The sequence below is a fragment of the Larus michahellis genome, chromosome 5 (assembly GCF_964199755.1).
Source record: "Larus michahellis chromosome 5, bLarMic1.1, whole genome shotgun sequence".
Classification (NCBI taxonomy): domain Eukaryota; kingdom Metazoa; phylum Chordata; class Aves; order Charadriiformes; family Laridae; genus Larus; species Larus michahellis.
This window is the reverse complement of record NC_133900.1, coordinates 18,117,892-18,133,175: the sequence shown is the minus strand read 5'-3', so window position 1 is coordinate 18,133,175 and position 15,284 is coordinate 18,117,892. Positions and strand designations below refer to the sequence as shown.

At 35.9% G+C, this 15,284-nt stretch overlaps 1 long non-coding RNA gene across 3 annotated transcripts in view; it reads right to left on the bottom strand.

The window, feature by feature from the left end:
• LOC141743961 (uncharacterized) overlaps window positions 1-14,552 on the bottom strand; it is a 65,674-nt gene extending 51,122 nt beyond the window's left edge. For 2 of the 3 annotated variants that reach the window (XR_012587290.1, XR_012587288.1), the window contains exon 1: window positions 14,398-14,542. This is a non-coding gene — a long non-coding RNA (uncharacterized LOC141743961). Of the gene's footprint in view, window positions 1-14,397 lie in introns of all 3 variants that reach the window. The other variant, XR_012587289.1, reaches the window with a different exon arrangement.
• Between the last annotated feature and the right edge of the window lie 732 nt (window positions 14,553-15,284).

Sequence of the window (15,284 nt, the reverse complement as noted above, 5' to 3'; positions counted from 1 at the left end):
AATCTCAATCCAAGTTTTTTTTTTTCCCCAGGTCTGTCTCTGCCAGGAGATGGCAGAGAAAGAATCAAATACTGAAGGCTTAGGGGAGAAGTAGGAAATCAAGCTGCTCAATAACCACATATCCACTAAGATGTACAAAGCATAGCTGATGCAACTAACTAATCTGTACATTTTTGGAGGGCATCCTAGATTATTTAAAAACCAGACACTTTTAGGTGGGAAATATAAAGTTGTTTATACAGTTTTGTCCTCATCTTTATAGTTCTCTCTTTTTACCTAGCACAGAAAAATGTTACACAGGTAGAAAAGAATACACACATGTAGTCAGTGCATTATGCCAATCCATCACTCCTCTGTGTGCTTTTTAAACATGCTAGAAAAATATAATTATTTATCTGCTATTTAGATAGCTCGGTGTTAGGCTGTATCCAAAGGAAAACCAATGCTCACTATTCAGTTAGTTGCCCAAATTCCTCCTCCCCATGATTAGTTTTTGAGCAGAGGTAAATTGTCTGCCTCATTCCTACCCTTCAAAGCACTTAGATTTAGTAGCCTTTATTTATTTCTGATGCTTCCAGAAGGAAGCACTTTAATGTATTTTATGGCTTCTGTGATTCCAGAACTCTCTTTATGATAATGAAATAAACCCTATTTCCCCATTGTTTGTTAAGGGCATTTTGGGAAATCTGAAGCCTGAGACTGCACTGAGTAACAGTTTCTGGATGAGTCCTAATGATGAATGGGAAGAAAGGGTCTTGGTTCAAATCTCATACGCATACAGTTTCATATTGATACATATTACGTGACTACCAGTATTTATATTATAAAAGCAATTACATTAAATAGGTTAAGCAATCAAGTGGAATCCTACAAAGCCATTCTGAGTAACTACTATAAATCTTTCTGATATCCTGTGCTATCCTATTATATATAGGACATTATATATCCTGATATCCTGTGATATCCTATTTCAACAAATATTTGTAAGCTTTCCTCTACACAAGTGAGTTTAGTCTCATCAACTGCTTGTGGACCTGAACAACAATTTCAGATTTACTTAATTTCTAGCCTTCTGTCATTTTAAACCTTCAAATCTTCCACACAAATGTGACCAGATTTAAAATAATGTATTGCGTATAGTGTAATCTCTGTAATATGTGAACCTCTTTCACCCCCCTTTTGTAGTCAATTTTTTTAGTTAGAAAGAGCTTTATTTATTTTTAAAAGTTTGCCTTGAAGAGTCATTTCAGAAGTTGCAACATTGTCCAGACTCTTTCAAAAATAGTTTTATTATTACTGCCCACATTTATAACTGGACTGAAATATGTTTTGAAGCCATTACAGGACAGAAAATCCACTTGACTGTTCTTGTCCTTATGAACATTTATTTTCTTAGACGCTGTGCAATCTTAAAGTTATTTGAAAAAGACTGATCTTTTCACATAAAAAACCAGAATTTCATACAGAGCTTCAGAAAGTAGTGAGGGAGGGTTGCCTAGCTGTACCTATCGCTTCAATATCTTAATGATGCAATAGAGAAAGAAAGGGGATATTTTGAAATAAAGATAGTTTGGGTGTCATACATGTGATTTATGGTGAATTTTATGATCTAATTTGATTATCAGCATTGTAACTATTAACACACCAAATACAACAGTTGCAGGCAAGACTATACACAAAATTTAAAATATACATGTACTCCAGTAGTCCTTACAAGCTCTAGCTCAAATATCATACTGAACATGAGACAGTACAGGAGGAAAAGCACTACCAGTAAGTCAGGTATCTTTTCTGTCAGAGACTTTTCCTCCTAATCACACATTCATTGAATTTAATGTGGAAATGACTTTGATTTGAATATCAATCTTTACCTACTAATATCCTTCCTTTCACTTATTACTCAAGGTACTCAAATTTGGCCTTGAAACCAACTTACCAGCCCGAAGTTTGACAGCTCCACCTGAAGTTGCACATGCAGCCCATGAGTGTTTGCACAATGAGCTCAGAGAGATATGCAAGTTATTTAAGAAATTTGAGGGGGAAAAAAAAATAAAATGAAAAGATTACAGCAAAACCAAAACCCACACCAAGAAAACCAACACACAACTGTTCAGTTTCATTTTTTCTTTTCAAACCTACATCAGACTGACTAGTCTCTGAATAGCTTAGGATTCAATAGGTGCAGCATAGTATCTGAGCAGAAATCCACACAGCGCACACTCGTATCTCTGCAGAATTGCTAATACTAAATAAATACATAAACCTGGAACTCAAACCTGGTTATATTAATCTTTGGATCTTTGCTTGGTTTATTTGGAAGTCCAAATAGGAGCTATTTCTTCTTATGTTTTGGAAATTTGAAAGAAAATTACACACAAAATGATCACTAATTTATAAAAAAAAAAATTATCCATTTGTCTTTATGCTGCTACTCTTCCGAGTATCTCTTCTCAAGATCTATTTCACTGTGATAGTTAAGGTGAACTAGCAGTACACTAATAGACACTGGAATATTAAACCAGTTGTTTAGGTCACAAAGTTATGAAATTACTTCTTTTCATTCTTATTCTAGTCCTCCCTCCCAGTTCCATTTTATTTATTTTCTACCCTATTTTGTTTTCAGGCAAGATCACAGCATAATCCTGTTTCAGAATCTTTTGGATTGCAATAGAATCCAAGTCTAATTTAAACCCAAGACTATGCAGACCAAAATTACACTGATCACCTTGAAGTTAAAACCAGTATTGCTTCATCTTCAAGCCTATTGTCCTAATGTTATTTCTTAATCAAAAGCATGGTTACAATAACAACAGAAACTGCAAAAAGCAGAAAAAGATGATGGTTAAAAATGCAGGAAATGCCTTTTTTTTTAATAAAACAAACAACAACAACTGATCCCCAGAACAATAAAAAGGTGCAAGACAAAAGTGTAAGAGCAGATAACCACAGAACAGAAGGCACAGCTAACATTACGCATAATATTTGCTAACAGGGAAGATATTTCACTGTGAACAAAATAGCTAAAAGTGTCTACATCAGTGTCAAAGCTCATTTAATCTTATTCCCAAACAGTTTTGAAAAAAAAAAAAAGTGGCATCTATAAGAAGGGAATGCTTGAACTCTCTGTTGAGGTCAGATTTTCTCCTTTGGCATACTCAACAACCGTGATATTGTGACCTGTCGATCTGGCTGGGAAAAGTTAAAACAGAGTACTTAAAGCACACTAGCAGTTTAGCATGATACGAGTTAAAGTATTGATTAACCTATTGCTTTGCATTTTGATAGGTTAAAATTAAAATGTATCTAGTTTCCAGTATCTTTATCAGAATAAAATTTGGTAATAACAGGAGTCCAAAACATATTTGTATATCTGAACTTCATTTCCTCCTCTTTATTGGTAATGATTAAAAATAACAGATTCATAGCTTTTGTTGGAAGACATATACTTTTTAGCGACATCTAGAAATACATGTCTTCGTGCTTTTAAAAAAATTGTTAGACCTTTCAAGAAGTAATTTTGCTACAAAATATCACCCTCAGGCTCTTTGTAGGACAGTACAGCCATTAATAATGCTTTGTTATTGCATATGATATGATTTACTCTCAACTCTAATGACTTACAATCCTTTTTTTTTTTTTGGCAGTATGAGCAAATTAGCTCTGTTTTCCTGGCACAATTAGTTGCAAGTCCTTCATTTTCATTCTGCTGAAAACTGAAGGACAAATCAGTGATAACAGAATCAAGCACTTGGGTAGTCAGCTAAGATTGTTGTCTAGGAGCAATTTATCATGTAAATGGTGTCTGCTTTGTTTTATGGAAATCTGAAAACAGCTTTCTGCATGATTGAAGCCTTTGTCAATGAAAACCCCTTCAAAATGTGACAAATGTTTCTTATCTCTGGGAGATGCTGAAAGGACTTAAGTGATAAAAACTATATATACACTTACTATTTTTACCCAGGGCACACACATATATAGCATTCTGAGGATTTAGCAGCCCTGCCAGAAATAGAAGATTTTCTCTGTATTTTTTTTCTCTATTTTAGGTGGAAATCAGTTCCATTCCAGAGGATTCAAAAAAGGTTCTTTGTTTTGCCCACACCATGTATAAATATTAATTACCATCATCATAAATAAACAAAACACAGTATGAAGTGGTTTCCCAGAGAAAAAATGAAGTGTATTACAGATGATTCCCAAGCCTTTTTGGAACGTGAACTGTATGCTTATTAATTGTCACATTTGTCACACACCTATGTATGTCAAAGAAGTCACTTGCAGGCTCTCATTATCTCACAGACCTCCTCCTTCCCACTCTGCCAACCTGCAGTCATTTTCCATTGCACGTCATGGCTACATTTCAGCTCCCACAGGTGAATTATGATATATATTCCACCGTGAATAAACGACATCAAGATGGAACTTTACATACCTCATAACACAGACTTATGCTTTTTTTAATGAAACTGAAAAAGTCTGCTTCGCAGAGTCCCTTCAAATACATTTAGCTGATTGCTCATTTAAGAAAGTATCCTTAAACCATCTGGGATAAAAAAATATGTTACCCATAAGCCGCATATGAGAGTAACATGAAAACAGTTTCTAAGAACAGTGGCATCCAAACCAAATCTAAATTCAGCAAGCACTACTCTGGGATGAACAGGAACTTCCCACCTTCTACATTACAGATGATGCAAAGCATTCATTTTCAACAGAGGTCATCGTACTTTAAAATGTGAGTGAGTTCCACCAGCAAATGAAATATGGCTTTAACTACGCCATTCACCTTCTGTTTGCTTGAAGAATCGAAGATCCACACAAAGACCCATTTCTTATTTTGCTTAACCTATGCAAAAGCATGAGTATCATCCAACTGATGACAGAATGCATATCTCAAAAAAAAGTCTGAACTCATCCTTTTTTACTTGGCTTTCCTGAGTTTATTTTATCTCTCTTAATTGCTTAAGGAGATTTTGGCATTCGACGAGTTTTTTGCTTTAGAATGTATACTGTGTACACACACAGAGATATAAACACCTTCTCCCCACAGAGAAGGGGAAAACATTCGCTTAGGTTTTTTTTTTTAAACTCCCCTCACAAAATTTCATATTCTTTATGACCTAACAGACATCAGCAACCAGAGGGCTTTAGCTATTTCTGTCATTGTCTACTTCCTAAATCTACTCCCTTGAAACAATGTGTAATGTCTCTCCAACATCTTTTTTTTTTTTTTTTTTTGGTGGGGGGTCAGGGGTAGGGGGTTGTCTTTGTTTTTTCTGAACCACCAAAACCAAAAAATTGTTATAGCAGCAAAGAAAATACCCATTATGTGTCCTTGTCTGAGATCTCAGGAACAGGAGCCATTTTACCCAGCCATTGACACCAGCAGCGTAAACCCCTACCTCTCAGCAAGATCTCAAGATGCACCTAAGTTACCCATGTCAATGGCATAAAAGAGACCTTGGTTCTTGCCCTCTGAGAAAGAAGTCAGAGTGAGTTCAGTTGTACCTACCTACCCATTTCTAAAAACCAAGATGAAACTTATCCCAAGCCCCAGCAAACTTTTACTCTTGGAAACGACATACAATGTTCTGATAATAATTTTCAGTTATTGACCTTTCTGAACTTGCATCAGGAGAATAACAACCTTAAACTATTTACACAGTACAGTCATTTTCAGTTTCTTCATCAGCAGTATGCAAAAGACCAGTAAACCTGGCTGCTTTCACCTGGAAGATGTTGGAGACAACTCTGGTACTGATATATTTCTGTTTCAGCAAGAAGCAGAGCATAGAGGCAGTAATTGAAACAGAGATAAAAGTAACAGCAGAGAAAAAAAATAATTCTGAATGACTACCACTTTAATAAAGTCATTGCAAAATTCTTCTTTCAACATGGTAAAATCTAAAGTACTTCAGAAATCTGTGTCATCCCACCAGATAAAATGTGTTCTTGGATGGGGAAGATTCCTGTGTTGTACTCACATTCACTTGAACACACCCCCACCTCCCCCAAGCACTCTACCTGGTACAACTCAACCTGGCTAACCAAAACCCAGCTGTTTCACTTACCATATTTAGTACCCTGAAATTCCTAGCCGGTCTTAGCAGCAGTGTTCATCTCCATTGGTTCAGAGCCACACCGTCCTTTCTACGCAGCCTGTATATTAATGTTGGTTGATCTGAAATCTACCGAACAGGCAGAAGTATTTGTTTACTGACACTCCAGAGTAAACTAATCCAGGCAAATATTTAAATTTTTACTTTACATATTTACATTTATTGGTTACAGGTATCCTGTAACATATCTTTACGTACCATCTTCGGGTTTTGTCCTTTTAATATTGAGTACATAGTATGAGTCAAAACAAGTGAAACAATGCTGAGAAGTTATTCCTAACTGGATATCTGCTTTCCTTTGCGTCTGAGTTCTGTCATCACACCTATGATGAAGGATGATATGTGCAGCAGATTTTAATCATGGAAGTTAATTTTCAGTCCTACAATCTTTAACACTTAATTACTTTCCTTCAAACCACTTTTTAACCTCAAGCCATTTTCATATTTAGTTTTGGAACACATAACTTTTGTACAGACTCATCTTTGTTACTTTCCCACACACACACACACTATATCTGAGTTACACTTCATTTTAAAATTCATTTTTTTTCCTTAGCTTCCAATATATTCAAGTTTGATAAAACCTAATGAGTTCAAAGGCAGTCAGATTAAAGTGCGCATTTTTGACATAAGCAATCTTCTTTAATAGAAGGCGCTTTTATTACCAACTTTGCATTCACTTTCTGGGCAAGAAAAGAGAGTAATTTTAATTTCAATGGGTATGGATTTTAATGGCACTCTCTAAAGCTTTACCAAATCTCCATCAGCCTGATAAATTTGGTCAAAAGGTTCATAGAAATGAAGTCTCAGCAGAGCGAGAAAATTTGCCTGGATTACATACTAGTCAGAAAGAGTAGTTTTGTATTTTCTTTACCATTTCAGCAGAGATTTGATTTCTCCCCTCAGGTTAGTATAACTAAAGAGACTAGGTGATGGGTTATGAAGGACAGGGTTTCTGGCTCAAATTGAAAATAACAGTGGACAAAGGCTTCTCAGGTAATTGAGTGTTTATGCCTGCAGCTGTATTCTGTTCAACCTTCATCAGACTGATAGTATCTCCAGATAAAGCCTCTTAGTAAACCATTTTCATAATTTGGAACCCATCTGCACTAAGAAGAGACTGGTAGCCAATTGAAATCTTTTTCATTAACCTGAATGCTCTTTTTCGGGTAAAGTTTCAAGGTATGAGAGAGGGGAAAACACTTTAGAACAATTCAGTTATAAAATATTCCTTAATAATGCTAAAGAATAGACTTAACACATGTCATCAAGTAGCTGTCGGGAGAATATTACCACAGAACAACTTGTTTTTAATTTCAAAGAAAATCAGAGCTAATTAAACCTTTAAGGAACAAAATATAATGGCTTTTGATCAAAAATATAAACAATATTTTTTCAGCTTTTATTATTCTTCCACCTAGCTTTATCCCAAACATTACTTATATGAGGGAAGCTCCAGGGAAAAAATTAAGATATATATAGAGATATACATAGCTGAAACCTTTCTGTATCAAATACTACAGCAACACTACTTATTTGAAATGCTCTGTTGTTCTTTAATGAGCAGATAAACTCACAGAAGCTGCCTGAAGCAAATTTTAAATGAACATTAAATACTTCCATACTTTTAAGCACTAAAAACAAAGCTTAGAAAGTCAGATTTATTTAAAGAAAAAGCCAAATGGGTATTTCTATGGTCACCCAAACAAACACCCCCTCAGCCCTAACATATTCCAGTATTACTAAAAGGGAAAATAAAATTGAAAAAGAATCCTGTGTTTTCCCCTGATAATTTTTTTTACAAGTGTGGCGGTTGAGGCAGGAAGATAAAACTTACGAAGTAAGAAAGAAAATATTATTATGCTATTTCATAATAGCGTAGAGATTCCACTTGACAAATTTTGTTGGGTTGAAAATGCACAAGAGTATGAGTTCAAGTCATTCCACACGGAAGCTGATAGCTTTGCATATCATGTATACTGGGAGAAACAAACAAAGAAATCCCTGCTTTTAGAATTTGCTATATTTTAAATGCACTAGAAACTTTTTAATACTTCATTTCAAAAAAACAAGGGATCATAAAGTGATTCTTCTTTGAGCACAAAGGAAGATATAATCAGCTCAGTGACTTAAGTTTTTAAAATCAGAAGATAACAACGTTACAATGCAGTCTAACCTCCATTGTAATGTTGATGATGTCAGCCCATAATTCCTTCATCATATACACGACTTCTGTTTTCTTTTCTACAAAGTAGCTCTGTCTTCAGTGCATAGATCCCAGAAATGAAACACATAAACATAAATGTATTGCAGGCTTAAAATCTGATCTCTTTCTTTCAAGGTACGAAGTAGTACTGGAAAGTTAGGGGTGATCGCTTTTCCATTGCGTAAAATTGTCATTTTTAGTCATGAACAGAAACACGGTGTGGTAGACATTCAATTTTGAGTAACTATAAAGTTTACTGTTCAGTGACTTTTTTTTTTTTTTATGACTCTCAGAGAAAGTTTTGAATTGCACTGGCAAAAATAAAATTAAATCTGCAGTATATTTCCCTCTTACTTTAAAAGTTATGATGGCTATAAGACACTTAAACTGCCTAGTGTAAACTTTAAGGAAATACAATTTGGGGCTAAAGGAAGAGAGAAATATTGTAAGTTCACAGTGAATTAATATCAGTATCCTATTTATATAAAGTTGTTCACATTTGTACATAGTTTTTTATTATTTTCTCCCATATTTCTAAAAGATAAGATCAGGACCCCAAGGAGGTAGGAATCTTATAAACACGTTGAAAGGACAATTACTGCAGAGCCTACCGAAACTACAGAAGAGAGTCAAATAAATGAGGGTTAGAAATTGATGTAGATCACGTTAAAGAGCAGTAAAAAGGTTCCAAAATTGAACTCTGATATTAAAAGCCACAGTGTACTGCCCTGCACATTGAACCTGCTTAAATTTAAAACAATTAGTCTTTCCTAATTTCAAAGGATCTTTTAGCTGCTTAAAACGCACAGAAATATGGAGAACTGAACAGTATTAAACTGCTCTGAACACATTAAAATATTAGGCTTTAGTCTTAGTTCTATGACAATTAATGCTTTGCAGATTTAGAACTTCATCACAGTATATTAATCAAGCTGTAAAAATACAAATTAGCTCTTTAGTATAGAAAAATGCTTTCTAAAATGATTTTAATAGTAATAAATTTCCTTCCTATGGTGCTTTAATTACATGTCTTAAATTACACGAATCTGTCTTATTCAACCTTCACGCTTGTGTTTATTTCTATTTAATTCTTAAATAAAAGTTCTGCATACATAGAAATGGCACACATGGAATAATATTGCTCTTCATAGTACACGCACTGTCCTATCAGGAAGTCAGGACAGTACTTTATATTTATTGTGATGAATAGGACAACATATTTATCATTATAAAGGTCATAGTTTTTGCCAAGCAATCTTTATCCCTCAGCCTGATAGATTGGCTGGTGAAGACTATAACTTTAGACGGCATTGCACTTTCCAAATGACGCTCAATACTGAGATAATAAAGTGATATGTGAGCAGAGCACAGGCAGGTCTGCGGGGCAGCAGCAGGGTAAAAGGTAGCCCAGGAAAAATCCACACATCCTGCAAACAGCAGAAGATATTCAGAAAAGGTGAGAGTATTGGAAGAGGTGCAAAAGGTAGAGAGATGACAGTCAACATTAGTAAGTCAGTCTGGGGAGATGCAGAAAACAAGACAGAGGCTTCCAAACAACATACCCCCACACCGCAGCTGCTGGCAAAAGTGCAGAATTAGGAGCTACAGTTGAGGGAAATATCTGCTATGAGGGCACTAATCACGGTCAGCATTTAGAAAGGTTAGATTATGCGACCTTGGAGAAAAAGAGATTTATCCTGATCCAGGGGAAAACCGTTTAAAAAAGATATGCAATGACAGCTCTACCACATACTTATCCTTACCTGTATATTTTCACCCAAACATCATAAACAATAAACATTACCAAGGAATTTCAAATGGTCATACTTAGAAACATAATCAAAATATGCATAAAGTACTAAGTATTAAACTATTAACTATTTAAATGTATTGCACACACAAGGAAGTAGAGAAAGGATTAAGCTGAGAAAGTACTAATTTATTGAAATAAAATAGCACTTCAGTTAAACTGCCCCTTAGCTGCATTGTAAATGCATGTCTAAAAGACTTATCCTAAGACAAAAGATAATAACCAACAGTAGGCACTCCCAGCATATCTTAGAAAAGGTAAAAATACCATTTAAAAAAAACTGCCAGCCCTACGCTAACTTAACAGAGAGTTCTCACCCAGTTGTCATCTTTCAGTAAAGGAGTGGTATTTAATAGCTGAGGTGTGGCAGCTATCTAAAATGCTTCAATATTTTAAGAACTCAACTGCTATATTTTAAGTGCTGCGTTAACTAAAGGTTTGGGTTTTGTCCCTCCATTTCACTGCTATATTTCTGCCACTTCCCTCTCGTTTTACTGCAGGCTCTGAACACCACTTTTCAATAGCAGGTACCCTAATCACCTTAATGGTACAGGATAAGCCTGAAATACCATCATGCGGTGTGTACAAGAGGAAAGGGATTTTTTGGGATTAGCTAGGATAATGCTACAGGATCCACTACTGGGAGAAATCCACTGTTTCCTAACAGACAAGAGCTGCTCAAACTGTGTCCAGTCAGTACTTTGATAATTTTCTACAGGTTAATGGACAGAAGATAGAGCCTGGTAAAACTCCTAAAAAGAAAAAAACACCACCACCACAACAAACCAAACAACCCAACAAAAAAAAACCCCAAACACACAAATCCAAAAAAAGCCACACGAAAAAAAACCCCACACTGTAACACGGAGAGTAGGAGCTACCTCATCTGTTAGCAAACATAAGCAATAAAAGCATGGTACCGGTCTTCCAAGAAGGTTTTTTGTTTGGTTTTACATTGAGCTTGGTCAGGTTAAGTGTTAAAGTGAATTGCTACCAGCTCTTCATACATCAAGGAGACCCCCCCAACACTCCATTGTTCGGCACACACACATCATGCACTGCAATCTTGGCGAGAGATTCAGTTAAACTGTAAAGGCACCATTAACATACAAACTTAAATATTTATTCATCGACAGACACCATATAAGTAACACTCTCAGACATGGACAATTCCCTGGTTAAATAAAACTACTCCATGGCTTGCTGAGCCTGCCACTGCATCAGTCATGCGTATCTGCGTCAATCAAAGCAGGTCAAGGACCTGAGTGCGTTTTGGGGATCTGCCTTCCCACGTCACTTCGTCTGACAAGTGATTTGCAAGGTACGTTTTGCCTCTCCTGCGTATCAAAGATTACAAGTTACATTAGAGAATGAGCACAATGGATCTGGATAGTTTGGACGGTACAAAGGAAAAAAAAAATAAAAAGGATGGGGTGGGAGAAACTGATGAGAAAGATGAGCACAGTTATGACTTTCCTCTTAGTTCGTTCTAGTTGCAGGGAGAGATGTTCATTGTCTTGGATATTTAAAAGAAAAAAAAAAAGATCATAAGTGCATGAGAAATAGCTGGGTTTCATACCAAATAATGATAGAATTAAGTTACTAGAAGGATTTTAAATACTTTCTCTGCAGGTTGTAATGAAAAAATGTTTGGGAATTTTATATTAGAAGATTCCTTTTTGGACAAGTTAATTCACCAGAGGTTTGGATTCCAGAGTTTGGTCATCTAGTAATTTCCCTGGGAAAAGCGCTTGTTTATGTAATAAGTTTAATCATATCATATTTTTATCATATAAGATAGCCCTTCTTTTCTCCATACTCAAGCTAGAAACTCCCTTCCCTGCCTGAAGAGAAACACCTTCCATTTTTATACTTGTTTACTCTCACCTGTCAGCATGATTCAGCCAAAGCCTTGGAGGTTTTAACACTTCAGGTTAGTGTTTCTTCTGAAACTCTTTTATAAGAGTCTTTTATACAAACAAACAAAACCAGAAAGGAACTGCTGAGTTTATACCAAGGCCGCACTTCGCTTCAAATCATCTAGTGACGGAAAAATCTCACTTTCTGCTGTAATTTACATAGTCATTTATGCCATTATAGGATTGATGTGAAAGATGACTGTTCTGATTTGATAGCATTTTACATCTTTTTTCACTTTTTTTGTACCAGCTAAGCGACTGTGTAAGGTTCAGGGCAATGCCAGGCAGGCCCACTGGGCACTGATGAATTTGTATAGTCTCGGGAAAAGGATTAAGCCATTGACCTTGCGGAGAAAGAAAGAGGTGTTCTTTCTGGTTTATTTATTCTGTTTTTGAAATACTTTTGATTTAGGTACAGCCTGGTCCACCTAAAAGTTTTTTTGCTTCTCAGAAATGAATGGGGGGCTTACAATCAGTCACAATAAATTCGCAGTATCTGGGGGATAGACTCAATCACAAGTTTAATAAATAAGTAAATCATCATTCTAACTATCCTCAGAATTTTAACAAGTTGCTTCTGGAGTGACAAGAGAACAATAGAAAGAAATTGTTTTATTTATTCAGAAAGCAAACAGCTATTTATGAAATTCCTGCTATATTTATTATTGCTCCTTTGTTGCAAGATTTCATTTACTTGTAGGAGTTATTCTTGTGCATAAGAAAAAACATACGTGATGGAATACCGTAGATCAGATCCACAAATCGAGCGTATTTACATAAACTCAAACAAAACGTGGGCAAACTGTCATTTGATTTGTTCACACAAGATAAATCAGCATGGACATCTTCAGAAATAAATGCAGAATTTCACAAGAAGTGATTATTTTTTGTCTTTCCTTATGGAGCTCCCAATTGAAGTACATTCACCAACAGATTTGTTTAATTATATAAACAAAATGACTCAGAATTCCTCATAACATGCTTCTGACATATTTCACAATAGTGAACACTTATGCCTTACCTAAAGGTTCATTAGCTATCAGTGGGCATCTTCTGTAGATAGTCATTAAAGAGAGAATACAGTTATATCACGTATACTAACAACTCCACCACTTTCTTGTCTACCATATCCTCAACCTCCTCCAAATCTAGATAAAAAGCAAATCAAATAAATAAATCCAGCAAAATTTTTAAAAATAAAAACAAAGGTTAGAAGTTTTTTTTAAAAATTAGAAAACCTTACAAGATGGTACAGACAGAATTAAAACGCACTGTATGTTTTCCAGTAACCCCCACATGATTACAAAAGGCACAAATTACCAACCTCCTATGGACACAAAAGCGTGCAAGGCAGTTTTATCTTAATCCCTCAGTTATGGTTCTGGTCAATGAATATAAATTACATAATGGTACCGATTCATCTGATCAAACCACCTTAGATAGCACCGTTCTGCGCTAATATAGTTTACAGTACTCCAACAGATAACCAGGAAGGCGGAAGTGTAAAGACAGAAAAGGAAATAAGAAGCAAAATACCAAGTCTTTTGTTTGAAACACATTCCTGACACAACCACAAATTTGTTTGTTTTTCATTATCTTTGATGTTGTAGCCAAGTCATTAATCCTAGAAGAAATACCTTTCTAAAACATTTTTCCTCATCCTGATGTACTTATTCTATTTAAAAACCACGGTAACATACAGAAACCAGTGTCATTTCAGGGTGATTACTGTCCATAGCTGTACACTCTATATAAGGTAGGTTTTAATAATTTAAAAATTCACTACCTGGACAGACCATTTAAACTACTTTCATGGAAGACCCTAAAAAACCCAACCCAACCTCACCCAAACAAAACCAAAAAAACACAACCCCAAGCCCCAAAATTCATAAGACATAAGTGATAGGGAAGAACTTTGCAGATTTCCCAACAATTACAAAATAATCTTATAAATATCCATTTGCCTGAATTATTTCTTCATCTGCCCTCATCTTCTTTCTCAAAAAAAATAGATAGAGATGTAGGAAAAACTGGTGGAAGAATGTAAATGAGTATCTCTTCATCACAGACTGTCTACGCAAGAGGATTATGAACAGGAGGGTGAAAGACACAGGATCACTTTTCTCTACTCGTTAAGTGTTGCAATTTTTAAATGGCACTGCCTTGAATCCTCGTACTTTTCTCCACCCCCTTCAGAAGCCTGCATAAGATTTAACATTTGCCTACAGATTAAGCATCTGAGTCCCAGCAAATGGAGAAAGGGAGAGGAAACAAACCCAAACAACCATATACAAACTTGCAAGAAAACACCACCAGCGCCCTAGACAACATCAACCCATGTACCTGATCACCAGCAAAAATTAACACACCTTCAGCTCCTCTGCTCCATCGGTACTTGTCTCACTTCTTTACCACAGAACTGGCAAATTATTATTTTCAGGTCCCAGAGACAAGGAATGAGATGGACAACACACAGCAACCACCAAGAAACAGATCCATCAGCAGGCTGAATTCTCACCCCTCATCCTGAAACTGACTGCAAATCAATGGGAGCAGCTGCATCACATTTTCACCACTTCAGGTGTTCTTCATCCACACTAGGGCTTCAGCTGTCTTTTTTTTAAAGCCTTCTCTTAGAATCTTGCATGCATCTGAAGGTTTCCAGGTGCTATGCTTTAAGGGTATTTGCGGGTTTCTTTCAATTTTTCCCCCTCCCCCAATTACATCCCTCTTAGAAGCTGACATCTAGTCTCTAAGAAATACAGCTGATGTCTGGGTTGATTTGCCACCCCTGAGGAGGAGCTTCAATTAATTTTTAGATAGTCATTGTTCTGCTGTTAAGTAGGAAGGCCTCACTGCCTTTAATGCTTGAAAGCTAAACTCTCTAGTGTTGCTCACTTACCAATCAAATTAATGTTAGCCACTCCTGTTAATTACATTGACTGCCAGGTGCTCCTGTTACTTGAGTTCTGTATTAAACCGTCTATTTGTGACAGATGCAAGGAGAAACTCGTTAACCTTCACATTAACAAGGATTTCTCTTGGTCACTTCCAGAAACTCTGCCTCTCTCATCTATTTACCCAAAACACTCATTTCCCTCCCTCTCTCATCTGCTATGTCTTTTAGGTATCTTTTCAGACAGACTCAATGATTTCCTAGATGCATGCAATTTATGAAACCAAAGGAGGACTTGTAGAATTGGATACGCTCTGTGCTTTCAAAAAAAATT